Source organism: Muscardinus avellanarius, assembly GCF_963383645.1.
Source record: "Muscardinus avellanarius genome assembly, chromosome: 5".
NCBI lineage: Eukaryota > Metazoa > Chordata > Mammalia > Rodentia > Gliridae > Muscardinus > Muscardinus avellanarius.
The window spans coordinates 50235929-50262526 of NC_137790.1; positions in this window are offsets into that span (position 1 = coordinate 50235929).

Sequence of the window (26598 nt, forward strand, 5' to 3'; positions counted from 1 at the left end):
AGTACGTTTACATCATGCACCCATCACTGGTTCTGCGATATTTTCATCATCCCAAATGAAAACCTGTACCTGTTGAGCAGTCACTCCTTATTCTTCTTTCCTTAGTCCCTAGTAACTGTAAATTGGCTTTAGCTTTCTCTGTGGATTTGCCTATTTTAAATAAATGGAATCATACAGGTGTGGCTTTTTTATGGCTAGCTTCTCACACTTGGTATTTTTCAAGGTCTCTTCAGCCCTTTTTCTGACTACTGTTCTAGAAGGTATTATTTACCTAGTGCTGGCCACTTGCTGGTTAAGCACTGTGTGAGGTTGTGAAGAGCAGAAAGTCTTGAATGGGGAGTGGACTAAAATTGATCAAGGGCCTTGGTCTAAAATTTTCTAGGGTGCAGGGGATCGAAGAGAGCCATCCTATTGAAGTCTGGCTTCAGGAGAGGGATGGCATGTCTGGAAAGGGATTATGTGGAATAGTTTTGACTGGGGCTGGGTGGGTAGAAAAGGATCACAGAGCAGCAGCATTCTAGCAGGGAAGGAAGCAGAGGCAAAGGTCTGCTGGAAAGTGTGGAGCTATTCTGGTGACCTTGGAGTAATGTGTGAAAGGCTAGTGGGAGGAAAGGTTGGGAATGGGAGAGGTGGGCAGGATGGCATGAAGAGCTAGACAGGGAAGGGGAAGTTTTAGAGGTATATGGGGGTGGTGAGCTGAACTGGCATCAGTTACACTGTGGAGATATTTCTGGAATGACCCGTCTCTGGAGTCCAGTCTCCATTGCTTCTGTGAGCTCCATTCAGGGTCTGCAGTTTGGGCATCAGGGCTAGATAGTAAATCTGGGTCCCACACTTTGGACTTATTCCACGGTGGCTGTTTTGGAGCCCCACTTGAGTGGTCTGACATCCTGGGAATTACCCAGGCTACTTTTCATTAATAGGCCATCCCCTTTAAAGTCTGACATGAATGCGATTCTTACAATCTTCCTCTGTTCCTATATACGTACAGTGTGTGTAGCATAGCTCTTACTCTTCCTGCTGATGGGATCATCACAAGGATTCACATGATGATACTTATAAATTTATAATGTATGTTACTGAAGTAGATAAGACCTGTTAATGTGCCTACATGGTCAGGTTGGTGACAGGGAGATGTGCCCTGGTGCTGCTGCTGACCACCTGCCTGGCCTCAGGCAAGACAGTGAGCCATTATGGCCCTCTGTGTCATCATCCATGAAATGGTCTTTGTGGTCCCCTTTTCCTTGGATGATCACTTGTTCTTCTTTCCCCAACCCTAGCACAGTCCACTGCTCACAGATGGCAGCTTGAGGCACTTTGGCTAATATTTCTGACTCCTTAATACATGGCAGATGTTCCGAGTGCTTTACGTGGCACTGTCACAGCAGCGCTGTGGGGATTGGTACCCTCTTGTGTCCTACTTTCAGAGTTGAGGACATGGAGACACAGGCAGGTTAAGATACTTGCCCAAGATTATGCAGTGAACGATGGCAGGTGCAGCCTCAATCTAAGGCCAGAGCCCAAGCCTTAGGCATGAGGCTACACTGCCTTGGTCGTTTGAGGAGCTGGGACTGCTCTTCGTGTTGGTGGAGGTGTTTGTCAAGAAGTCTATGGGAGGAGGATCACTGGAGGCCTGGCACATTTGAAGGGACTGACTGGCTAACATTTGTTGGGGGAGCCAGAATCTCAGCAGGAATCTTGTTCATGAGATCTGTTCCACACCAAAACAAGAGCTACAAGAGCTACTTCATTTGTTTATTAGATGGATGTCGCTGCAGGCAAACGCTCTGTCTTTTCATCTTGTTTAAACAGAACCCACCACAGTACCTGCACTTATGGTAAACAATAAATGTCAGTTCAATGATCATCATTATTTGAAAAAGGAAATTGTTACCACGGTATTTTATTTTTAAAAATATGAAGACTCCATGAGGTGTTCCAAGACTTGTACAAAAATGTGGCAGATGCTAGATAAACATTGTACTCCTACTTCTTAGGCATCCAGTTTTCTCCTCATCTTATTTTTGGAGATGCTGGTGTGTGTGTGTGTGTGTGTGTGTGTGCGCGCGCGCATGCACGGTGTACGTGTGTTACTGAGAATTGAACCCAGGGGCATTCTACCTCCAGTCTGCACTCCTAGCCCTTTTTATTTTTTATTTTGAAGCAGGATCTCACTAGGTTGTGAAGGGTCTCACAAGTTGCTGAGGCTGGCGGCAAACCTGTGATGCGCCTATCTCAGCCTCCCAAGTAGTGGGATTATAGGCCTGCACCACCATGCCTGGTAGATGCTGTGGTTTGAGCATAAGAATTTCTTATGATGAAATTCGATGTCAGCCTGTTTAAGGTAACTAATTAATATTCACACAAATCTTGATCTGATATCTTTCTGGGAATTAATTCCTTAAATTATGGATTGGCAAGCTTTACTATATTATATGGAAGGGATCTTACTTGCTCTTTATCTTATTACTTTAATGTAGTGATTCTTTTCACCATAGCCCAGGGACTAAGCAAACGCGCAGAATTTGGAGTCAAACTGAGGGTTTTGATTCCAGATCTGACTCTTACTAGTATGACCTTGAGCAATGATAAAGATATACATATATAACATAAAATTTACAATATTTGATTCTTTTTTTGAGGGTCTGAGGATGGAACCCAGGGGCATTTGACTTCTAATCTACACCCTCTGTCCTATGTTTTATTCTTTATTTTGAAACCGGGCCTCACTAAGTAGCTGAGGCTCTCCGCAAACCGCAATCCTCCAGTCTTAGCCTCTCAAATGCTGGGATTACAAGCGTGAGCCACCATGCCTGGCTTTGATTCATGTTTAAGAGGACAAGTTAATGACATTAATTACATTCACATTGATGTGCAACTGTCACCACTGTCCATCTCCTGAAATTTTTTCTTATTGAATTGAAAACACCACATCTATTGAACAATTCTCTATACCTCTACCCTCTCAACTCTTGGCACCCATTCTTCTACTTTTCATCTCTATGAATTTGGCTACTCTAGGTAACTCATATTTGTGAAGTCATACAATGTATTTGTCCTTTTGTGTCTAACTTCCTTTAGCATATCTTCAAGATTTATCCATTTTGTAGCATGTGTCAGAATTCTTTTCCTTTTTTTGGAGTGAATAATATCCCATCCCGTATATATTCTACCTTTTTCTGTTTATCAATTGGTAAATGGATTTGGGTTGTTTCCACCTGTGAGGATTAATTTTGTATATTATCTCGAGTAGGACACAGTACCCATACATTTAGCCAAAATATTAATCTATATAGCTATGTGAAGATTTTTTTTAAAGATGAGAACATTAGCATTTTTTCTTTGTGGTACTAGGGGAATGCAACCCAGCGGCGCTACCTCTGAGCTACACCCCAGCCCTATTTTTTTTTTTTTTTTGGTACCAGGGACAGAACCAGAGGCATTCTACCTCCGAGCTACACCCCCAGTCATATTTCGTATTCTTTATTTTGAGAGACGGTCTTACTGAGTTGTAGAGGGCCTCACTAAGTAGCTGAGGCTGGCTGTGAGCCTGTGATCCTTCTGTCTCAGCCTTGCATGTACTGGGATTACAAGCATGTGACACCATGCCCAGCTTTGAGAACATTAACATTTAAATCATCAACTGAACATGTTTTTCATAATGTAGATGAGTCTCATCCAATCAGCTGAAGATTTCAATAGAGAAAGACTGACTCTATTGAAGAAGAGATAACTGCTTCCAGACTGCCTTTGAACTTGAGACTGCAACAGCAACTCTTCTTTGGGCTTCCAGGCCTGCTGACCTAACCCTGCAGACAGTAGATTTGCCAGCCTCCATAATTCCACAAGACAATTCCTAAAATTTCACTCTTTCAATATTTATATTTTAATATATATTTCTTATATATTATAAATATGTTTTATATACATATATATGTATATATATATATATATATATATATATATATATATATATATAGATACTGTTTCTCTGAAGAACCCTGAGGCTTAATGAATGCACCAAGTTTTAGTTGTTATGAATAATGCTGCTAGGAACATTGGTGTACAAATATCTATTGAAGTCCTGGTTTTCAATTATTTTGGGTATATGCTCAGAGTGAAATTGGTAGATTATATGCAAATTCTATTTTCACTTTTTTTGAGGAACTTTCCTGCTGTTTTCTACCATGGCTGCGCCATTTTATTTTACATTACACCATCAGTGTACAGGGACCCAATTTCTCCACATCCTTACCAACACTTTTTATTTTCTAGGTGTTTTGCCTTTGTTGTTGTTGTTAATGGTTATTTTTTTTTTAGTCATAGCCATCTTAATGAAGATAAAGTGGTCTCTTGTTTTGATTTGCATTTCCCTGATGATAAGTTATGCTTATTATCTTTCCATGTGCATATTGGCAGTTAGTATATGTTCTTTGAAGAAATGCCTATGTGTTCAAATCTTTCACCATTATGACATCAGAATTGTTGTTGTTGTTATATTGAAGGAGTTCTTAATATACTCTGGATATTTACTCCTTACATATAATTGAATTTTTTTTTGTCTTTTGGATTATCTTTCCTTCTGTTAGTAGTATATTTGGATGCATAATAGTTTTAAATTTTGATGTAGTTTAATTTATTTTATTGTCTATGTTTTCAGTGCCATGTCCAACATATAATTGCTAATCCAAGGTTATGAAGCTTTTCATGGGTTTTGCTTTTAAGGATTTTTATAGTTTTAGCTCATAGATTTATGTCTTTGATACATTTTGAGTTATTTTTTTCTAAATGGTGCAATGTCAAAATCCAACTTGACTTTTTTGCATTTTTTCAGCAATTCATTAATAATTTTTATCAACTCTTAGAATGTTAATCTCTGCACAGAATTAACATAGGTATAGCCATAATATAAAAAGATTAATTTATTTTTGACTCTTTTCCTTTCTCTTCTCCCCTCCCATCCCTTCCCCTTTCTCCTCTCCTCTCCTCTCCTCTCCTCTCCTCTCCTCTCCTCTCCTCTCCTCTCCTCTCCTCTCCTCTCCTTCTCTTTTTGTAGCATTGGTAATTGAATCCAGGAAGAGTCTAGCACTGAGTTACATACTCAATCTTTTTATTTTTATTTTAAGACAGGGTCTCACCAAATTGTCCAGGCTGGCCTTAAACTTGTGATCCTTCTGCCTTCGTTGCTGGGATTATAGGTATCTGCTACCATGACTGGAAAATTTTTCTAATTTTGTCCAAAGTACTGAATTTTTTCATATAAAATTATCAGAATTTCTACTTTTTGCATTTCCAAGGAAAAAGATCATTGGTTCTTAATATATAAAAAAGAATATATATTCTTTTTTAAAGCATCATTTTCTTTCCGTGGCATTTAAGAAATATTAATATGTAGAGGCGGACGTGGTGGCGCACGCTTGTAATCCCAGTACTTGGGAGGCTGAAACAGGAAGATTGCACAGGTTCAAAACCAGCCTCAGCTACTTAGTGAGATCTTGTTTCCAAATAAAATATAAAATAGGTCTGGGAGTGTAGCCCGGAGGTAGAAAGCCCTTGAGTTTCATCATCAGTACCACAAAAAAAGAAGAAATATTAATATGTAAGTTAATATTTTACATATTCAACATATATATGTAGAAAGACTGAAATAGAGTGTACAGAGTCAAAAGTATTGGTCCCCTCTTTGTATATGATCTCTCTTTTCCCTGAGGTAACCTGCTATAGTTTGAATGTAGAATGTTCCTCATAAAGACTTGGTCCTCAGGTTGGCATTTGATAGGTGGTGGAAACTGTAACACGTAGGCCTAGTGAGTGATCTCTGGTCACTGGGGATGTGCCCTTGAAGGGGAAATTAAGAATCTGCCCCCTCTTCTTTCCGTCACATCTAACCATGAGGTGACCGTGTCTCCTCCTCCACACGCTCCTGCCATGGCATACCCTGTCACCACAAGCCCAATTAAAAAAGTCAATCAACTGTGGACTGCAGCTTTCAAATCTGTGGGTCAAATAAGCCTTCTTTTCTTAATTTATCTCAAGTATATATCACAGTAATGGAAAGCTGACTAATACAACTTTTGTTAATAGTTTGGTCTATATCTTTCAGGACTTTCTTCAAACGTCCATTTTCATTTGTATTTGGAAACGGGGTCTCCTAAGCCAGCGCGCGTCTGGCTTCGAACCTGCACGATCCTCCTGTCTCTGCCTCCCAAGCACGGGGATTACAAGCGTGCGCCACCACGCCCGGCACAAAAGTCCATTTTCAGATACAGATCTATATAATTTTTAAAAAAGAAAAGTGTCATATTATGTATACTCTTTTGCTTTGCTTTTCTTAAACAATTTTTTTTTTTGCTATGCTGGAGATCAAACCCACTTATACATGTTAGACAAGAAATCCACCACTGAGCTACATCCCCACCATTACTCTCTGTGCACCATCTGACCATTTCCAGTCTCCTCTGGCTCTAAGTGTTCATGTCAAGAACTCTGACACTGCTGGGTGTGGTGGCACATGCTTGTAATTCCCGCGCTTGGGAGGCGAAGACAAGAGGATCACGCAGGTTCGAAGCCAGCCTTGCTCGCTGGCTTAAGAGACCTTGTTTCCAAATAAAAAATATAAAATAGGTCTGGGACTGTAGCCCAGAGGTAGAAGGGTTCCATCCCCAGTACCACCAAAAAAAAAAAAAAAAAGAACCCTAACACTGAGCAGTCTCAGCAAAATCTTGGAAGACAGTAAGTCCTTTCTTCCACCCATACACTACCTCTTTTCAACAGACTGAACCCATCTGGTATTGCCATCAATAATCCTAAAGTGAAAAATGGCCCAGAAGCAAATGCCTCCTTTCGTCCTTGTGTCCTGAGCAGAGGTTTCTGTCCTTTGTGGCTTCCTTTGTCTTTCCCTCAAGAGAAAAAAAGTGGCCTACAAGAACCATGGCATTTTACATGGCAAAGAAGCAGGCGGCACGGTCTGTACTTTGCCCATTGTTCCAGAAATTTCATAGATTCTAAACAAATATACATTATTCTATTTAATTTCCTTCAATAGAAAGAAAATACATTTTTCAAAAAGTCATATAAGATGCCCAAGGAAATTGATATCCAAAAAGGTACATTCTACTATTTGTTTGATACTAAAAAGAATATGGAATTGTCTTTGATTTCAGTTTCTTTTTATTAAATATCTTTGCTGCTTCCAAAAGATACCACAGTACCTTGGAAATTCTAAGAAACAATACCGTGGTCCTAACATAATCACTTTGGCTTCATCCGGTGGAACTATTTAAAAAATGCACCCACAGGTGCCCTGCCCTTGCACGTTCCCTTGTAGAAGGCGTGGAGTGGAGCGAAGCCAGGGCGTCTGTGAGAAGCTCCCTGGCAATCTGATGTATGGCCCAGGCTGGGAACGACTGGCCTAGTGAAAGTGTTTTCCAGCTAAGCATCATTACCTCATGGGTAGCCCAGTGCCCTTCTTTCCCAGCACTTAGAACTGGCCTCAAGCAGTCACTCTTAGAGGAAAACTCTACCTGAAGTCCTCATTAGAAAGCAAATAAAATCAGATGGGAACCTCTTCTCCTTGGGATGTTTACAAAGGTGACCTTTTCATCCTGCAGCCTCATCACCATGAAAACTCACTTAAGTCCTAATTTATACTCCTATTAACTTCAGTTTTTAAAGCCAAGCTTCCCTCAGTGCTGTGGTTACCTTCTGGAAGTAACCTCCCTGGTAGGCTGCATCTGAATTCCCTTTTAATGACCTAAGAGTATCATTAGTCTGTTTTCTGACCTGAGTCAACAATGAGTTGTTAAGTTGACCTTATTCCTTGGGTACAGAGACCATGGCTATCTCTTGCCCTGAGTTTATTGCCACTTAAATTTTCAGTAAAAAGTGTTACTTTTCATTTCTATTAAATTTAGAAGAAATCTACACTGTTGATGGGATTGCAAATTAGTTCAGCCACTATGGAGATCAGTGTAAAAATTCCTTATAAACCTGGGAATGGACTCACCACACGATTTGACTATACCACTCCTGGTTATCCTTCCAAATGGTCCAGAATCAGAGAACTACAATAATATATGCATACTCACAATGGCCAAATTATGGAACCAACCTAGGTGTCCATCAACAGATGAATGGATTACAAAATTATGGGAAATACACACAATGGAATTATCCTCAGCAATAAAGAAAGAACAAAATTATGTCATTTGCATGAGAATGGAAGGATATGGAGAATATTATGTTAAGTGAGATTAGCCAGTCACAGAAAGCGAGGGGTCCTGTGTTTTCTCTAATATGAGCAAGCCAGGGAGTAATTGGGATACCAGAAGAACTCCAGATAATAGAGGAGAAACCTCAGTGGAGGCAGGGAGGTGGTCTAAGGGAAGGGAGGAGGAAGACTGAAGTTCATTAGTGGAAATACTACCATCAACTATGTGTACATTTGTGAATACACCAGCATCTATCTCAGTATTTTGTATTGGGAAGAGGGGGGATGGGAAGACGAGGGGGGCCACCATGTGCTGTGTGTATGTATGACACTGTCAACATGATTTACATTATGTCATGAGACTATAATGAACCAAAAAAAGCATATTTTAATTTTTGTGGTACTGAAGATGGAACCCAGGGGCATTCTACCTCTGAGATATACCTCTAGCCCTGGTTTTTTTTTTTTTAATTATTTTGAAACAAGGTCTCTCTAAGTTGCAGAGGGCCTCACTAAGTAGCTGAGGTTGTCCACAAACCTGCGAGCCTCCTGTCTCAGCCTCCTAAGTACTAGGGTTACAAGCATGTGCCACCACACCCGGCTTAAAATATTTAGTAGAAGAAAAACTAAGGTGATTTAAATGTAAGGATTTTTTTCAGTTTTAGATAAATGTTTATTTAAAAATGAATATACTAGTTCTTGAAAAATTTCTCTGAAGTTAAAACAACAGATTAAATTATCAAATTCAAAATCTGATTTTTTTGGTGGTGGTAGGTACGGGGGATGGAACTCAGAAGTACTCTACCTCCAAGCTACACCCCCAGCCCTATTTTTTATTTTATTATTATTATTTTTGGTGGTACTGGGGTTCCTGGAAACACTTCTACCTCCAGGCTACACTCCCAGACCTATTTTATATTATTTTTATTTGGAAACAGGGTCTCTTAAGCCAGCGAGGCTGACTTCGAACCTGCGGGATCCTCCTGTCTCTGCCTCCCAAACGTGGAGATTACAAGCATGCTCCACTACGCCCTGCTCTGATTCCTTATTTTGAAACAGGGTCTCACTGAGTTGCAAAGGGCCTCACTAAGTAGTAGCTGAGGGTGTCCATGAACCCAGATTCTCCTGTCTCGGCCTTGCAAATGCTGGGATTACAAGAATGTGCCACCACACCTGGCTTAAAATCTGAAATTTTTTGAATACTGAAACAATGCTCAAAATGTTTCAGATTTGGGGGCACTTTGGATTTGGGGTTTTCAGATTAGGATACTCAACCTGCAAAGTCTATGCAAATATTCCCAAATCTGAAAAACTTGAAAATCTGAAACACTTCTGATCCCAAGCATATCAGATAAGGGATCCTCAACCTGTTTGAACTACTCTCATATAATTCAGAAGAGGTCCTTCATATCCTAATAGATCTACCTTTTAAACTACCACTCTTACACTTTAAATTAAAATAGAATAAAATTCCAAATTTGCTTTTCAAAAGGTACTTTTTGGGTGCATTATAATTATATATTGCAATGAGATTCAAAGTGATACAGACAATACACAGGACTTGCTGTGTTTCTTTCTGGATCTCAGCATACTCCCCTCACCTACCCCTAAATGTAAGTGAGTTTGGTAGTGATACCTTCATATATGGGCTGTTTCCATCATCAGTTCTTCTTTTGGCCCTCCATCTTCTACTCTTCTGGTCTCTTTTCTCAATTATCTAAAGTCCATTTTGTTTACTATTTTTTCAATATTCCATATATGAAAGAAAAATTGAACCCTTGGATTCCAAATATTACTTTGATATGTCTAAACATGGATTTTAAAAAACATTATTATTTTTATTGGTGCATTGTAATCATACATTAGGATACAGTTCGGGGTGATTGGGGCATACATGCACATAACACTTGTTGAGCCCTCCCCCAGTTCCCACTCTATTCCCTCTTCTTATCCACCTTCCCGTGCATGATACTGTGATTGACATTGACAAATCTGTGTATGTACATCATGTCCATTGAAGTGTTTCCCTCTTCAAGTCTTTCTCACACCTCCCATTTCCCTCAACTAGATTCCCTCACTCACTCCACTAAGGTTTTTCCTCCTTCATCTGGTGTCTCTCCTGTGTCATAATTTGACCCCAGCTTCCACATATGAAGGAAAATGTCCAACCTTTTACTTTTTTTCTTGGTATGTCCTTTGAATTTGAAGACTCAAATCTTTCTTCAGCTTAGGGAGTTTTTCTCCCTTTGCTAGATTTTTTTTTCTTTCTCTCTCTGGATCCACTGTCATTCAAAATCCATCACCCCTCCCCAAAATTACTTCAGGGGCTCTCAAATTATTTATGGCAAAGGACCAATTGGCTCCCGTGGAATTCATTGCAGCCTACTTGTTACAAAAATGAACAAATAATGAGCCGGGCATGGTGGTGCATATGTGTAATCCAGTACTTGGGAAGATGAGGCAGGAGGGTCGCAGGTTTGAGGCCAGCCTCAGCAACCTAGCCAGACCCTCAGCAACTTAGCAAGAGCCTGTTTCAGAGTGAAATATAAAACAGGGCTGGAATGTAGCTCAGAGATAGAATGCCAGAGGCATTCACAGTATCTACTTGAATGTTATCTTAATGTCAAATTACTTTACAGTGTTCAAAATTTTCTAAAGATTTACTCTTAATTTTGGTACTCATTAGTAGACAGTCATAGTTTGCGGACTATTGCTGGTCCATAGACTATGGTTTACATGATACTGCCTTGTGGATCTCCTTGCTTTCACTCTTGGCCCCTCTAAGCCAAAGACACAGGCAGCCAGAGCGATTCTCTAAAAATACAAAGTAAAGTTCGGTGTGGTGGTGCATACTTGTAATCTCAGTACTTGGGAGTCTGCGATGGGAGGATTGCAGGTTCAAGGTTAACCACAGCAATTTTTGTGAGGCTCTCAGCAACTTAGCAAGACCTTGTTTCCAAATAAAAAATAAAATAGGTATGGGGGCATAGCTTGGAGGTAGAACACTCCAGCAAAACACACACACACACACACACACACAGTCACACCATTCTTCTACTTAGCCTTTATAGTGGCTTCCCCTTATATTTAAATTAAAAAAAGACATTTACCATGGTGTAAAAGGCTCTTAATCATCTGACCCTGCCATATATCCACTCCCTTTCTTTGCTTACTAGCTTTCTCCAATGTTAAGAAGGCGTAAATATGCTTTGGGTAGGTTCAAACAGACAACACATAATCATTCAGAATGTGAGTTACACTTTGGTTTGTCCTTTCCTCTCCTAGAAGGAACATGGACAAGTACTTTCAGAATCAGCAAGATACCTAAAATCAAGCCTTAGAGATTTGATTGACTCTTACTTTTGTAGTTGTTTCTTTTTCTTTCTTTCTTTTTTTATTTTTTGGTGGTACTGGGGTTCCTGGAAGCCCTTCTACCTCCGGGCTACACTCCCAGACCTATTTTTACATTTTTATTTGGAAACAAGGTCTCCTAAGCCAGCGTGCGCAGCTGGCTTCGAACCTGTGCGATCCTCCTGTCTCTGCCTCCCAAGCGCGGGGATTACAAGCGTGCCCCACCACGCCCGGCCTGTAGTTGTTTCATTCAGCATTTTTACTGCTGTGAACCAAAACCTGACACTCACAAGACTTAGAGGAAGAAAGATTTATTTGCTTACAGGTCTGGAGGTTTACTAAGCAGGAACCAGGGCTACAGGTCCTTAGAGCATGATGTCAGGAAGCAAAGAGAGCAAGAGGAGTGGATGGACATCTAGAGTTTCCAAGTCCACACCTCAAGGGACCCATCTCTGAGCATTGCTGCCTTCAGAGCATGGAGTTTGAGGAACATTTAACTTTCAAGCCATAACAGTAGAATTACCTTTACTCCTCTGACAAACTCAGCCCAAAGGTGCCTGTTTTCTTCATGCCTCATACCTGCTTTTTAGGATATTTTTTTTGCCAGGCATGGGTTTATCATGAGCCACTATGGTGGAGGGTTCATTTCAAATGCTCTGGGTTTGGGGAATAAAAACTTGAATAGGCGTCTTGTTACATGCCTGTAATCCCAGTCCCTGGGAGACTGAGACGAGAGGATCACAGGGTCCAGACCAGCCTTATCAATTTAGCAAGACCCTGTTTCAAAACAAAAATAAAATAGGGATTTGGTGGAGCTTGGAGGTAGAATGCCCCTGCTTTTAATTCTAGTACCATCAAAAAAAAATCTTTTTGATAGCAGATTGTCATTATTGTTTATGAGAATTCATTGATAGGGAGTGTGACTGCCATTGTTGTATTAATTATTTAGTGAACGAAGGGAGAAACACACATCCTGGCAAAACAATTTCCTGGCTGGTTTGGTGTTGGCCTTTGGCACTCACAGTCCAGAGAGCCTTTTGTGCTAAGTCTTATAGGACTTTCTCCCAGTCATGTCACTGTGCTGTACTGTGGCAATACGTGAGAAGGAAGTAGGCACCATCAGAATGTTTCACAGAGCTCCAGAATGCCATGGCTTCCAGGAAGCTGACTTTCTCGTGTTCCCCTTGACTTTCTAATGTGCTGCATATTCCAGTGGTTTCCAGACATTTAGAAGAGGATTTCACTATTTGTAGTTAACTAATTGTCGTGGCAATGACAACCATTGTCACATTTTAGTTTCAAGAAATTTATATTCAATAGATTGGGGAACTGAATTTTGGTCAGGGATCCCCGATGATTCTGAGGTTGGTATTTCAAAGACCTTCTTTTGAAAAAATAGTATATTTTCTGTGTAATGAACTTTATAAACTGGTGAAAAGTGGGCTGAGTTTTAAAGAAGTTCTGTGTCTGTTCACAATGGAGTAATAGGGCCAGACTTATCCATTTGCCTGCAACAACCTAAAATATCAGATCAACTATATAAAAGGATGGTCATCAAAACACTGAACCAGCCAATAAAGAAAACAGAGAAATTAGAAACAACAAGAACTGTAGGACCTGACTGCTCTAGCTAATAATCTGGAGAGTTTCCAGGGAGAGTGAGTCTAAACTCAGGTGGAATTTGCACTTCCTGAGGAGTTGATGAGAGCCTGGGAAGACCAAGGTGGCTACAGTCAGAACAGAATACCAGAAATGAGAGACCTGCCTTTAGAAAGGCGACCTTGGGGACCTGCAGAGGGACCTCTCAAAGATTTAACATGATACTCATCAGGACATGCATGTGAGGAAACTACAAGAAATGGGGGGCTAGGCTGGGGGGTACTATGATTTGAATGTGCCCCATTAAGGTCCATGTTTTGCAAACTTAATCCCCAAGTTTGTATGTGAATGGCATTTGTAGACAGAACCTTTGGGAAGTAATTAGGATTAGATGAAGTCATGAGGGTGGGGTCTCAATTACGGCATTAGCATGAGAAAGACCTGAAGGATTTTTGCTTGCTCTGTCTCTCCAAGTAACCTTACGCTGTGATGATGGGTCCTCAGCTGCCTGAGTAGATGCCCATGCTGTGCTCTTGGACTTCCTAGTCTCCAGAACTATGAGAAATACATTTTTTTCTTTATAGATTATCTAATCTCAAATATTCAGTTATAACCGTATACAATGGACTGAGACAGGGGAAGAAGACAGAACAGGGACCAAGACCCACAGAAAGCTGGAAGTATTGCTTGCTCCTTCCATCCAGCCTAGAAAACCCACAATTCATGGAGTATCGAGTAGAAGAATTAAGAAACTATTGCCTCTGTAGTGGGGAATAATTAGCATTAGACTGAGCACTGCTTTACATGTGCCCAACAAATCATAAGAAGGCAACTTGCTAAAAGATCAAACTGCTTCCAAGTCATTTAACCTCATCCCAAAATGGAGTTCAACAATATTTGTAGAAATAAAATATCTAGTGCTCAGTAAGGTAAAATCCACAATGTCTGGCACCTCAAAATAGTAAAGCAGTATGTCTAAAACAGGAAGGCACTATCCCTCACTGTCCTGGAGGTATTCTTCCATGCACTTTCTGTAACATTAACAAGTCAAAAGTTGGTGCCTTCAGAGTAACATTTTGTACATAACAAGACAGAGACTACCAAACCATGGTCTGTGTTGATATTTACCTTGGCTTCTGAGATAGCAGTTCCTTTTTGATATTTATTACTATTTTGAAAATGTTTTCCTATGTTTTATACACCCCCATTGGATTATAGCAAGGTGAACTTACATAATACACGGGCAAGTGCATCATGTATCCACTGGAGATCAGGACCAGAGGCATAAAGGTAGGTGAGATGGGATTGTCTAAAGCTAACAGATAACTCAAAATCAAGGGCCTTAGAGAGCAGTAAGGGCTATACCAGGGAGGCAAGGTCTCTGACAGGCTTAGGGGACTGGCTAAGTCAAGGCCCAGAACAAGACTTTGAAGCCCACTTAGGAACATACAAGGGAAAAAGTGAGCAAAGTCCCATTAGGATTGTGGTCAGGGCTGAAGAACCAGGGCTTGTTTATTACAGAGGCTGGTGTCAGGGCAGGGCTTTGCCCAGACCATGAATGGACTGACTGCTATAGAGGTCCAAAACTGAACTCCACATGTGGAATCTGGCAGTCTCTTCTCCCTCTCTATTTGGACAGCTTTTAATTTGGTTTCCAGGCCTGTTTGTAGGATCCATTCCTCCCAACATTCTGACACTATCTTCTAGATACCTCTAGTTAGAGACACTTTGTTGCCAAAACAAACAAGCTTTTTTTTTTGTTTGTTTCTAGATTGGCTAGTGCTAAGTACTTTGACATCCCCCCCCCCCAAGCACTGCTTATGCAGATATGTGGCTTTTCTTCACATAATTTAACCAATCTCTTGGCCTCTGGAAAATAGTCATTTTTTAAAAAAGTTTAACCCAGATTAATTTATAGGAAAGCCCCAATTTGAAAATGATGACAATATATCACTACCATTATTTAATTAAAGCTTCACTTTTTTTGGGAGATGAGCTTGGGACTAGAGAATCAGTCTTTGGGAAAATTAGAATCCCATTTGTTCTTTAAAGAAGGGGGATTTTATAAATCAGTTTCTCATCTAGAAAGGGTTTTCCATCACTATCTTGGTCTTAGAACACTTTACTTCCATTTCCTGTGAGGACTACAATGAACTGGGTAACCAGAACTGGAATGTATGAATATTTGGTGGACGGTAGTCATTATTCTTTAGTCACTACGATGGTATTCATGATGAGAAGGATTCACTTACAGTATTTAATAATGACAACAACAGCACTAGACAGTAGATGGAGTGAGTTTTCTTTCAAGTCAGCATGGATTAGAGGAGGTTCTGTTTTCCAATGAGAAAGACATAGATATAGGTGAGATTAAGATGTGTAGGCAAGAGCTCTCTGACGAGCTTCATACTGCCTTCTGTACTGCTAGACACATCTAGGGTTATAGCCTATCAGGAAGACTCAGGAAAGACAGAATTATCCTTTCTAGAGAGAAATGCACTGAAACTTGATATAATCTAATGGGTCCTAATTATGGTAAGTGCAGCTTGTTTTACCTTTGGCTTTATGTTTATATTTTGTGGTCATAATGAATAAAAGAGGGTGTGATGAGTGGATAAAACTGTGTCTGCAACCTGGTAAATGGCTGCATTCTAGTTGATTCTCAGATGGAAGCTGGTTTTTCTATGAGAGGATAGTTAGCTCGACAATGTGAAATTGGTGAAGGCAAAATCAAGAGCATCTGACTTGTCTCATTTCCATTTGCCTATTTTTGTATCTTATCTCTTCTTATACCATTCCCCACCCCACCCCCAAAATCTCTGTAGGTCCTTACTGATATAGAAACTGGACAAGATTCTGGAGAGTTCCGATGGATTATTTTCCCTCCTTGTTTTGGGGGATCTGCTATTTCCTTGGGAAATAGTTTTTATACTACCCCAAGGATCTTTCTTAATTTTTCCTGAAATTAAAAAGAACCAATTTTTTTTCATAATGTCTTAAAAAAAGAAGTTTTTTGAAAAGTAAGGAATGGAAACAGATCAACTGAGGAGATATTTTGGTTTTGAGGTATCCTGATCCTGGCATGAAATTAATCCCTAGGAAAACAAAAGATTGGAACTCCCAGTCCTATTCCCAGAAAATATGGTCGTATATGTTTTGGAGAACAGCACTGACTCAACTCATGCAGAATCTAGTGAAGCCTCTGAATTTCACTTTCACTGCTCTGTCAGGCACAGGTGGTACTGAGTCATGAAGTGTACTGCTGGATTGGGGGATTGACGATCATTAATGAAGAAGCCGATAAGGCCTGAAAAAGTAAATTTTCAGGAAAAGCCATGGGCTTAAAGGATGCTGTCTTTTCTTTACTGTTTGGCACATCATCACTTACTTTTCCATATTTTAGTTAACAAGTGGCAAATTTGTTTACAAATATTCTCTTCTCCATTGTCCCCAAATTAAAGTTCAGCCATTTATATATTTTCCACAATGATTTAGGTATATTTGAACATATAAACTGATGTTATTTTTTTGGTGTGTGTGGTACTGGGGATTGAACCCAGGGACATTCTACTTCTGAGCTACACCATAGCCTTATTTTATTATTGTTGTTGTTATTATTATTATTATTATTATTATTATTATTATTAGTGGTGCTAGGGTAGAACCCAGGGGCTTTCTTCCTCCAGGATATATTCCCAGACCTACTTTATATTTTATTTGGAAACAGGGTCTCACTAAGTTGCTGAGAGCCTCGCTAAGTAGCTGAGGTTGGCTTCAAATCTCTGCGATCCTCCTGCCTCAGCCTCCTAAATGTGGGGATTACAAGTGTGTGCCACCATGCCAGCACCTTATTTTATTTTAAAATGGCATCTCACTAAGTTGCTGAAGGCCTCATTAAGCTTCTGAGGCTGGTCTTAAAACTGATCTCCTCCTGGCTCAACCTCCAAAGTACTGGGATTACAGGTATACACCACCACACCTGGCTCAAACTGATATTCTTTATGACTGTGGGTGTCACTTCAGAAGTAGCTTGTGAAGGGGAATTCTGAGTCTATGCTAAATTAAAAAACAAACAAACAAGAATAAAGATGAATATTTTTTCTGGTGTTCTATGTAATGAGCAGGTTAGTTTATATTAGCTGAACATCTCACTGTTATACAAAAGGCCATAATGCTGGTGAAAAGCAGGAGAAAGCAGTGTTTATGTGACATCCATTTAGGAAAAACTCTGGTTTAAATGAGCTTCTCTACTGGCCTCCCATTTGTGTTTGCATTGCCTGTAATCCATCCAACAATATTAACTACATTTAAAAATTAATTTCTTAGAAGACCTGTTTTATGAGACAAGTGGATCTAGATCCAGGTGGAGGTACACGGTGGCGGTAGAGTCTGCTGGTTAGTTTTACCGAGCACTGAACAGGATGCAAGAGAAAGCCACTTAACAAGCAGAAGGAGGAAGACAAAAGCGAGCAAGCCAATATTTGCAAATACTTTCTTAAAAACCTACTGGAAGAACCATTTTGCTCGGGGCCCCACAAGTTCTGTCTGGTCCTACCTCTCTGCCTGCAAGTCTCTCAAGTGCAACAAAAACGAGAAAGTAGAATCCAGTCCCTGTTTCATCACCTTCCTCCAAGTTTAGACATGCAGAGGAACACCTAGAGAAACTGCTGCCCATTGTCTTATCTTAATCGACTTAATGTTTAATCTTGTCTAATAGTAGGTGTCTTGAGGTCTCTCTTCCTCTTCTAGAACAACTTGCATATGGATTTAGAGCTGTAGTTAAAAGGATGACTCAAGTTTTGGCAACACATGTTCCTTCTGTCTTAAAAAAAAAAACCAAATAAAAAACAAAACAAAACAAAAAAAAACCCCTGCTTTCTAAATATCCTTGGCTTGTTTTATTTCTTTGGTAATAAGATAGTAGAACATCACATTTCATAGGTGCACTCCAAATTCACCCCCATTGGTGTTATTTCTTAAAAAAGAACCAAGAAATACCTTATTGGCTGGTAGATCCAAACACTGAAGTTAGCGGCAATCCTGTGAGTGCTCACCCCTGAGTTTTCTTAATCTTCATGTGTGCAGCTCAGGCGAGGGGTGCTTTCTGGAGCATTTGTCTACTCCCCTTGTGCAGGTTGAAATGAACATGAGCTGGTCAGCTTGGTGGGTGGGCCCCGGTGAGGGAAGCAAGGCCACAGGTGGGTCTCAGCCCTGCGGGAGCCATGCTTATGCACTGGACACCCAAGCTGTCTGGTTGAACAATTTCACCAAAATGATTAGTCAGGAGGCCAACTTGATGAGAATGGAAGTAAATGAGTGCAGTTACTACATAGTTGTGGAAAAACACCTGCTAACAGTGATGACTCTGTAGTGCTCCCCTGACTATAAGGACACTGTCTTTTAGTAATTGGAGAGTCTGACCAATGTGTTGACAATCACACTCGGATGTCTGATACATTAATTGCAGGGTGCTGGGCTGGGTTTCTGTAGGTTGGGTGGAGGTGGAGTCAACTGGCAGTGAGTAGAATGCCCAGGGAGAAACATGAGTAGGAGGAAGAAAAGAGATTCCCTTGGACTACTGAAAAGCTGATGCTGGTGAAATAGACTTTTCTTGAGCATTAAGCAGCATCTGTTAGGATTGTTGGCCTCTGAGCAGTACGTTTTTAGTACTCATGACCTGTGGGGAACTTGGGTGAAGATAAAATTGTGGTAAGTTTTAAAACAATATTGCCTTTTTTTTTTTTTACTAGTTTCTTATAGTACACAGGGAGGTGTGTGTGCACACACATGCATATGTGTGTAAAAGTGGATGTAAGAGGTCAAGTTTCAGACTATTGATTTTTTTCCCCCAGAAAATTTCTAGCTCTAAGAAACAAAGGCTCAGTCTTATCTCTGCTGCTTGATCTACTAAAGTGCCTGATTTACTGAGACTAAACATGATGAATCACTCAGAAGGTAGAACTTGACTGAAATGACCCAAGGATGATTTACTATTTCTGGAGTAATGTTTGGTATGATAATGCAAAACGATCAAGAGCTTTTGATTAAGTTAGATCTACTTTGGATCATAACTTTACTATGTATTTGGAACATTGTATAACTTAATCTCTCTGATCTTTACTTCCCTTTCTTGTAAAATGGATATAATAATATCAGTTCTCCAGTGTGGTGAGGATTTTATCAGATACTATTAGCAAAGAGCCAGGCACAGTGCCTGTCAACATGTAGAAACACAATGAAAATTGGTTATCTTAGGTTTGTTAACTCTTCTTCTAGCCCTGCTTCTCAGCATTGGAGCCAGAGTGGAGTCCCTGACTTCAACCATCAATGCTGGCCCCCAGCATGATTGTGGTTGTGGCCAATGGAGGAAAACCTAAGTCTAATTTAATTCTAATGATTCAGTGGACATTTCATTTCACCTTAGGATCTAGCATTTTGGTTGGATAGGAACACTGGATGTTGAAAGTGTGTGTCTTTAATGCTGAGTTTTAATTCACATGATTTCTGTGACATTTTTTCCTTCTGGGAACTTCAGGAATCTGGCAACCGATGCATAAAATCTACCATCTGCTCTAAGTTTCTATCTATCTTTTTCATTGGTCACTCATCTATCCATTCATTCTTCCTTCTGTCCTATACTTACTATGTTCCAGGCATGGTTCTGAGAGCTAGGGATTCAACAGTATAGAAAAACAGGGATGCACTGTGGGGAAAATAAAGCAGTAAAAGGGAATCGAGGCGTTGAAAATAGGATGATGGGAGGAGGCCACATGCCGAAAGTGACATCTGAACGTAGCATCAGAGGCACTGAAAAGGAAGAGCATTTCACACAGGAGCAGCAGCGAGTGCACAGGCCCCAGGTGAGGAGAGCTCGGTGTTCTCAAGGAGAAGCAGGAAGGCCAGTGCAGCCAGCAGGGAGGAAAGACCGAGGAAAGCGGGTGGGAGAAGTGACGGGGAAAACTGATGTGGGCCCTGAAGGTCCTCATGAGGACTTGGGGCCATATTTCATTTGAACAGAATAGTGCTGGCACCTGTGTTGAGAGTTGTCTGAGGGGCAAGGAACAGAAGCTCAGTCTTCACTTGGGAGCCCATAGTAAAAGCCCAGGTCTGGACCAGGAACTGAGAAGTGTCCAGATCCTGGACACATTTGGGAGGTGGAGCCAACAGGACTTTCCAGTGGGTTGGAAAGGGAGGAGTTTAGGATGACTAACGTGTTGGGTATGAGTTTCCTGCAGGATGGAGCTGTCACAAGTGGGGAAGACAGTTGTAAAGCACATCTGGAGTAGGGGATGTTGGGAGCGATGTCCTGGGCAGGCATGCTAGACATCTGGATGGCATAGCTGAGTGGGCAGTTGATTATAGGAACTGAGAGTTCAGGGAAGAAGCCTGGATAAAGACCATTTGGGAGGAGTGTGCATGCAGCCCAGTAGGTCAAGCCGGCTGAGACCCTAGTACTGGGCGCAGGTAGAAAGTTTTAAAAATGGATTCCTAGGGTACCCCCATTTTAAGAAGCCAGATTGGGGGACACAAGAAATTAAAGTGTGTGGTAAAGGGGAAAAACCAGAGAAGAATATTTTCCAGAGAGGATGCAGTGAGCAGCTCTGTCATTCCACTGGTGGCTCAAGTGACAGAAAGAAAGATTCAACCATTGAATTTAGCACTGTGAGGGTCTTAGGTGACCTTGCTGAGAGAGGCAGGATCATGTGGGAATGTAGAGAAGGGACAGAATAGTTGGAGCAAGGTGAAGGCCAAGACCATTACATTGCTGCCAATTTCCCCTGCACCCATTCCAGAAGACCCAAACCCCTTAGTTTCCCACTCTACTCACTCGTGTTTATGTTGCCAACTTATTCATCTTTGTAAATAATTTTATGTTCTTTTTGGACAGGCCCACAAGCCAGCAGGGTGGGAAGCTTTAGCAGATGAGTTTGTCTCCAGCCTCTCTTGGCTGAGGGCTTGTGACTACTTCCCTGTCTAGTGATGGAAATGTGGCCAAAACCCAGTCCTGCAGGAAGGTACCCCCAGCCACAGCCATGCACATGGCCTAGAATGGGAGGCACAGACCCTGCTAAGGCAGAAGCCCTGGGGTGTGAATGTGAAGGGCAGGCTGGGGCTTCTTCTCATCTCCTCCTGTCGAGTCTTCAAGAACAACTGTGTTTTAGCACTGGTCTTGTTATAGACCCAGAGTAGGGCAAATAGAAACCATGAAACAAAGATAAATTATAAGGCTTTTAGGGAAGAGCAGGGTGAACACAATGGTGGAAAAAGGAGAAAAGTAATCAGACACACCAGGAAGGCTTCCCAGCAGTGGCTGTCTCTTCTTTTCTGTGAGAAGGCTGGTAAGCATGCAGAGGCCCACTGACACTTCAAAAATGACTGTGTAGCCAGGCAAGGTAGCATACATATGCCTGTGATACCAATATTTGGGAGACTGAGACAGAAGGACTATAGGTTGAAGGATGGCCTCAGTAACTTAGTCCTTCAGTAACTCAGTGAGACCCTGTTTCAAAATAAAGGGATAAGGGTGTATGTTGGAAGTAAAATGCTAAATTCCTAGTAACTAATACACATGTAAAGTGACTGGAAAGTTTCTTCTATTCCTGATTTCTTTAGTGTGTTAAACATAAATGAGTGCTATATTGTGTTGAATGCTTTTTCTGCATCTGTTGAGATAACCATGTGATTTTTGGTCATAATTTTATGTAATGAATTATATTTATTGATTTGCTTATGCTGAACCAACCTTGCCTCTCTGCAATGAAACTAACTCAGTTATGATGGCTAATTTTCTTGATATTTTAAATGAGAATTGGTAATATACATAACACACACACACACACACACACACACACACATATATATATATATATATATATATATATATATATATATATATTTTTTTTTTTTTTTTTTTTGGTGGTACTGGGGGTGGAACCCAGAGGCTTTCTACCTCCCGGATATACTCCCAGACCTATTTTTTTATATTTTATTTGGAAACAGGGTCTCTTACGCCAGCGAGGCTGGCTTCAAACCTGCAAGATCCTCCTGTCTCCGCCTCCCAAGCACGGGGATTACAAGTGTGCACCACCATGCCCTGCAGAGAATTGGTAATATTTTATTAAAGATTTTTGTTTCTATGTTCATCAGGAATAGTGGTCTGTAATTTTCTTTCCTTGATTTACCTTTATGGTATTAGGGTAATACTAGCTTCATAGAAGGAACTTGGGAATATTCTGCTCCTTTATTCTTCATGATACAATATGAGAAGCATTGGCATTAGTTCCTTTTGAAAGCCCTGGTAGAATTCAGCTGGGAAGCCATCTGGTCCTGGACTTTTCTTTGTTGGCAGCCTTTTTATTACTGCCTCAGTCTCATTGCTTGGATTTATATATTGTTGGGATTATAAATTAATACAGCCACTATGGAATTTAGTATGGAGGTTCCTCAAAAGACTAGAAGTGGAACGATCATACAACCTAGCTATAGCATTCCTCACTACCTTTCCTGAAGAATTAAAGTTAGAATACCACAGTGATACATGCATAGCCATGTTTATAGCAACACAATGCACAAAATCCAAGTTAGATATGTGTCAGCAGATGGACAAAGAACATTTTGGATATACACACAATGGACTCTTACTCATCCATAAGTAAGAACAAAATAATGTCACTCGCAGGAAAGTGGGTGGGGCTGTAGAACATCAGGCTAAGTGAGATCAACCAGACTCAGAAAATCAAATACCACATGTTTTTGCTCATATAAGGAAGTTAGTGAAAAAAAGAGGAAGGAGAACGGACCTCATGAAAATTAGGAGGCGGACCAGTAGAGTAGCAGGAGGAGACTGGGGGAGGAAGGAAGGGAAGCAAAGGGGAGATGCAGGGAAGGAAACAGACAAAATAATGTTATGTGCATATATGAAATTATCACTATGAATCTCAATATTACGTATCATTAATATCACCAAGAAAAAAATTTAAAATAACTGACCATGGATTTTGGCAAGTGTTTAAGGAAGGCTCTGTCCTGGCCGAGACCAATGGGTGCTCAGCTGTCTTGGGCACTTTCAGCTGCTGTTGGGCAGTGCAGGAGCCCCCACAGTAGTCTGGACACCTTTGCAGTTGGTGGCTCCTTTTTGTTTTCAGTTAGCATGCCTCTTGCTTCGTCCTCATCCCTCATGTTTATCCATTGAGGCCTCACTAGTTTCGGCTCATGAAAACAATGATTGCTTGGGAGCTCTGAATACTCTTTGTAGGGTTTTTTTTTTTTGAGGGGGGCATTGTATTAAGATGCTGGAAGAGTTGTGTGTGGTGGCACATGCCTGTAATCTCAGTACTTGGGAGGTTGAGTCAGGAGGAATCTGGGTTCAAAGCCAGCCTCAGCAAGTAGTGAGAATCTAATCAACCTAGTCAGACTCTATTTCAAGATAAAAGTAAAATAGGGCTGGGGGGTGTATCTTGGAGGTAGAATGCCCTTGGGTTCAATCCTCAGTAAAACACACACACACACACACACACACACACACACGCACGCACGCATGCACGCACGCACACACACACACTGGGATATGCCAGATAGAGGATAGAGGATAAATAGATAAATCAGTGGAGTTCCCTCTTTGCTGTGCCTGCTGGGTTCTGGAAGCAACACCTTTTGCTGTATTACCCCTGTGGCCTTGTGCCTTGGATATCTGCCTCCAGCCACCTACACACCCCACATACACCTCTCACTGTGAGGCTTGATGAGATTCCTTCTGGAACTGGACTTCTGCTTCTAGACTTTTCCCTGCTCCTGTGGAGGAGCAAATGGGTTTAGGCTGCCAACACACCTTCATCCCTTTGGACAATAGCTGTCTCTGTCCTAGGTTATGGGAACAGAGTATCTCATCACCGTGAAAACCCTCTTCCTTTCCCTATCTTGGTGCAAGGGTGTAGAACAAGGGGGCATTCATCGTCAGGTGTGTCACAATGTCGATTCCAGGCTTGAATCTGGAAGCAACCTTTGCAGTATTAAAATGAGAACTACATCAAGGAGACACCTTTGTCTTCATTGGCTCCAGGAAGTACTTGGGAGGTTGAGGCAGGAGGATTGCAGGTGGAGACCAACCGTAGCAATTTAGCGAGGTTCTTAGTGAGACAATGAGTATATATACCTTTCATTAACTTCTTGGAGGGAGATATATGATTCTTAGTCATTTTTTAAAAATTTAAAGATCACTTTTAGAAGCTGGGAGCAAAGTTTGGTGAGAGAAGCTTTGTTATGACTGCCTTTTAACTTGGGATGCAGTAGAATCTGAATTCGCTGTGCCGCCATGTGCTGAGCTCCTTGCTGAAAAAGTGGATGCATGGGGCTCAGGCACAGTGCTAGGAATCAGCTTTAGTTTCTCTTCCTGCTGCCTGCCCTACCTTGGCAAGACAGCACATCCTTGGCAGGGACTGTGGTAGTGGCCAGTCACACACATTGTGACTCACACATACACATTCTGATGTGTTTCATGTATTCTTGACCTCCCAACTTTGCTCCATCCTATGCACAGCTTAGAACATTGCTTCATATGTAATGGTTGGAGGCATTATGGGGTGTTCATGGAGCTGTGCCCCACACCTGGGCAGCTGGTGTGAGTGGGATGCAGGCATTGCAAAAGTACATTCCAGTTCTCTTTCAACCCTTTGGACTGGGTACTACCAGGTCAGGTGCTGGTCTAAGTGGTATGTGGATATTGCTAAAGCACCCTCTCATTCTCCTTCAACCCTTTGGACTGTGTACTACCAGGTTGTGCTTCTTACATTTACACAGAGATGTGAGAGTACCCATCAGCTCATCCATTTGTTCATTTCTTTTTTTTTTATAATACCATTTAAGCAATATTGAGCACTTTGGGATATAAAGACACAAGACATAGCCTCTGTTTTCAGAAATTTGCAGTCTAATGAGGCAGATCCTAAAAGTAAAAAATGATGGAATGCATGAGTGATTCCATGACAGTACCCTCACAGGGAAGGGGAGACGGTCACATATGAAGTGTGGGTCAGAAGAGGTTCCTTGCCTGTGATGAGACGATTCTTGGACCGGGCTGTTTTCTTCATTTTCCTCCAGCTCCTCTACTTCCTCCTCCTTTTTCTTTGGGACTGGGTGATATAGGATGTTTTAGTCGGGCGAAGGAAGGAAAGGCTGCAGTCAGTAGGAAACTGAAGAGCTTGGCATCATGTTTGGGGAACATCCAGTGCCACCTCTTGATTCTCTCCTAGCAAGTGGGTGGCACAAATGAGATCAGAATTACTTCAGGAGGGGAAAGGAGACTGTGATGGTCAGACCACAATTTTTGAGGAGTGCTTCTGTGGGATTCAAAACATATCTTACAGGAGCCCTGGAATGTATTCATCTGGAGGAGAGACCTGTATTTGAAATCCTTTTGACTAGGCTTGCCTTGGATAGATTCTGTGAGTGCAGGAGGTGTGAAGGGGGAGATTGCCTTCTGAATCCAGCTTCTTCACTCAAAAGATGATGAGATTTTGGGCATGTCACTCATTAGAACCCTCTTTATCAATGAAGAAACAAGTGTCCCCAAACAAGTACCTATTAATAAAAGTGGTTCTCTACTTCATTAGGGGTGAAATGAGAATTAAATGTCATAATTTAATGAATCTAACACAATATCTACTCAACAGATATTAGTTTAATCTTCCCATAACTTTTCTCTCTCCCTCTTTTCCTTCTTTCTTCTCTTCATCCATCCATTTTCATTCAACTCTTCACTAGGCAAATAATATATGTCAAGCACCCTGCAAGGTCTACATTGTCAAGTGTGGTAGCGATCAGCCACATATGGCTACTCAGCACTTGACAAACATGGTAAGTCCCAATAGAAATGTATTATCAGTGTGAAACACACACAGAAATCGGGTAGTCAACACTGCCTTGACCACAAACCATGATTACCATGGTTTGCCTCCTGAAGGGCAGGAGACTGGAGACTCCTGGGATCTATGGAGTTTCTCCAATAGAAAGCCAGTCTCTGATGAGTTTCTGAGTTTCTGAGGTAGTTTTTAGGCTCTGACTGGTGAGGTTTGTTTGTTTGTTTTTTTTTTTTTGGAGTGACAGTCTTATAAATCTCAAAGCCTTGCTTTTAACTTCCTACTTTGTGCTCTTATTTTCCACAGAAGTTTGCAAATTTCAACTTTGTAAAAGAGAGAGAAAAGAAAAAAAGGAAGAAAAAGGAATACACTATAAAAATATTTTTCCTCTTTGGCCACATATTTATTGACATTATTTAGACATATTTGGTTAGATGGAATATATCAAAAGTTTGACTTTACCAGTTTCTTCTTACTTTGAAAAATGTGATCACTGAAAATTTAAGAGTACTTATATAAGCCAGGCATGGTGGCACACACCTGTACTCCTAGTACTTGGGAAGCTAACACAGGAAGACCATAGTT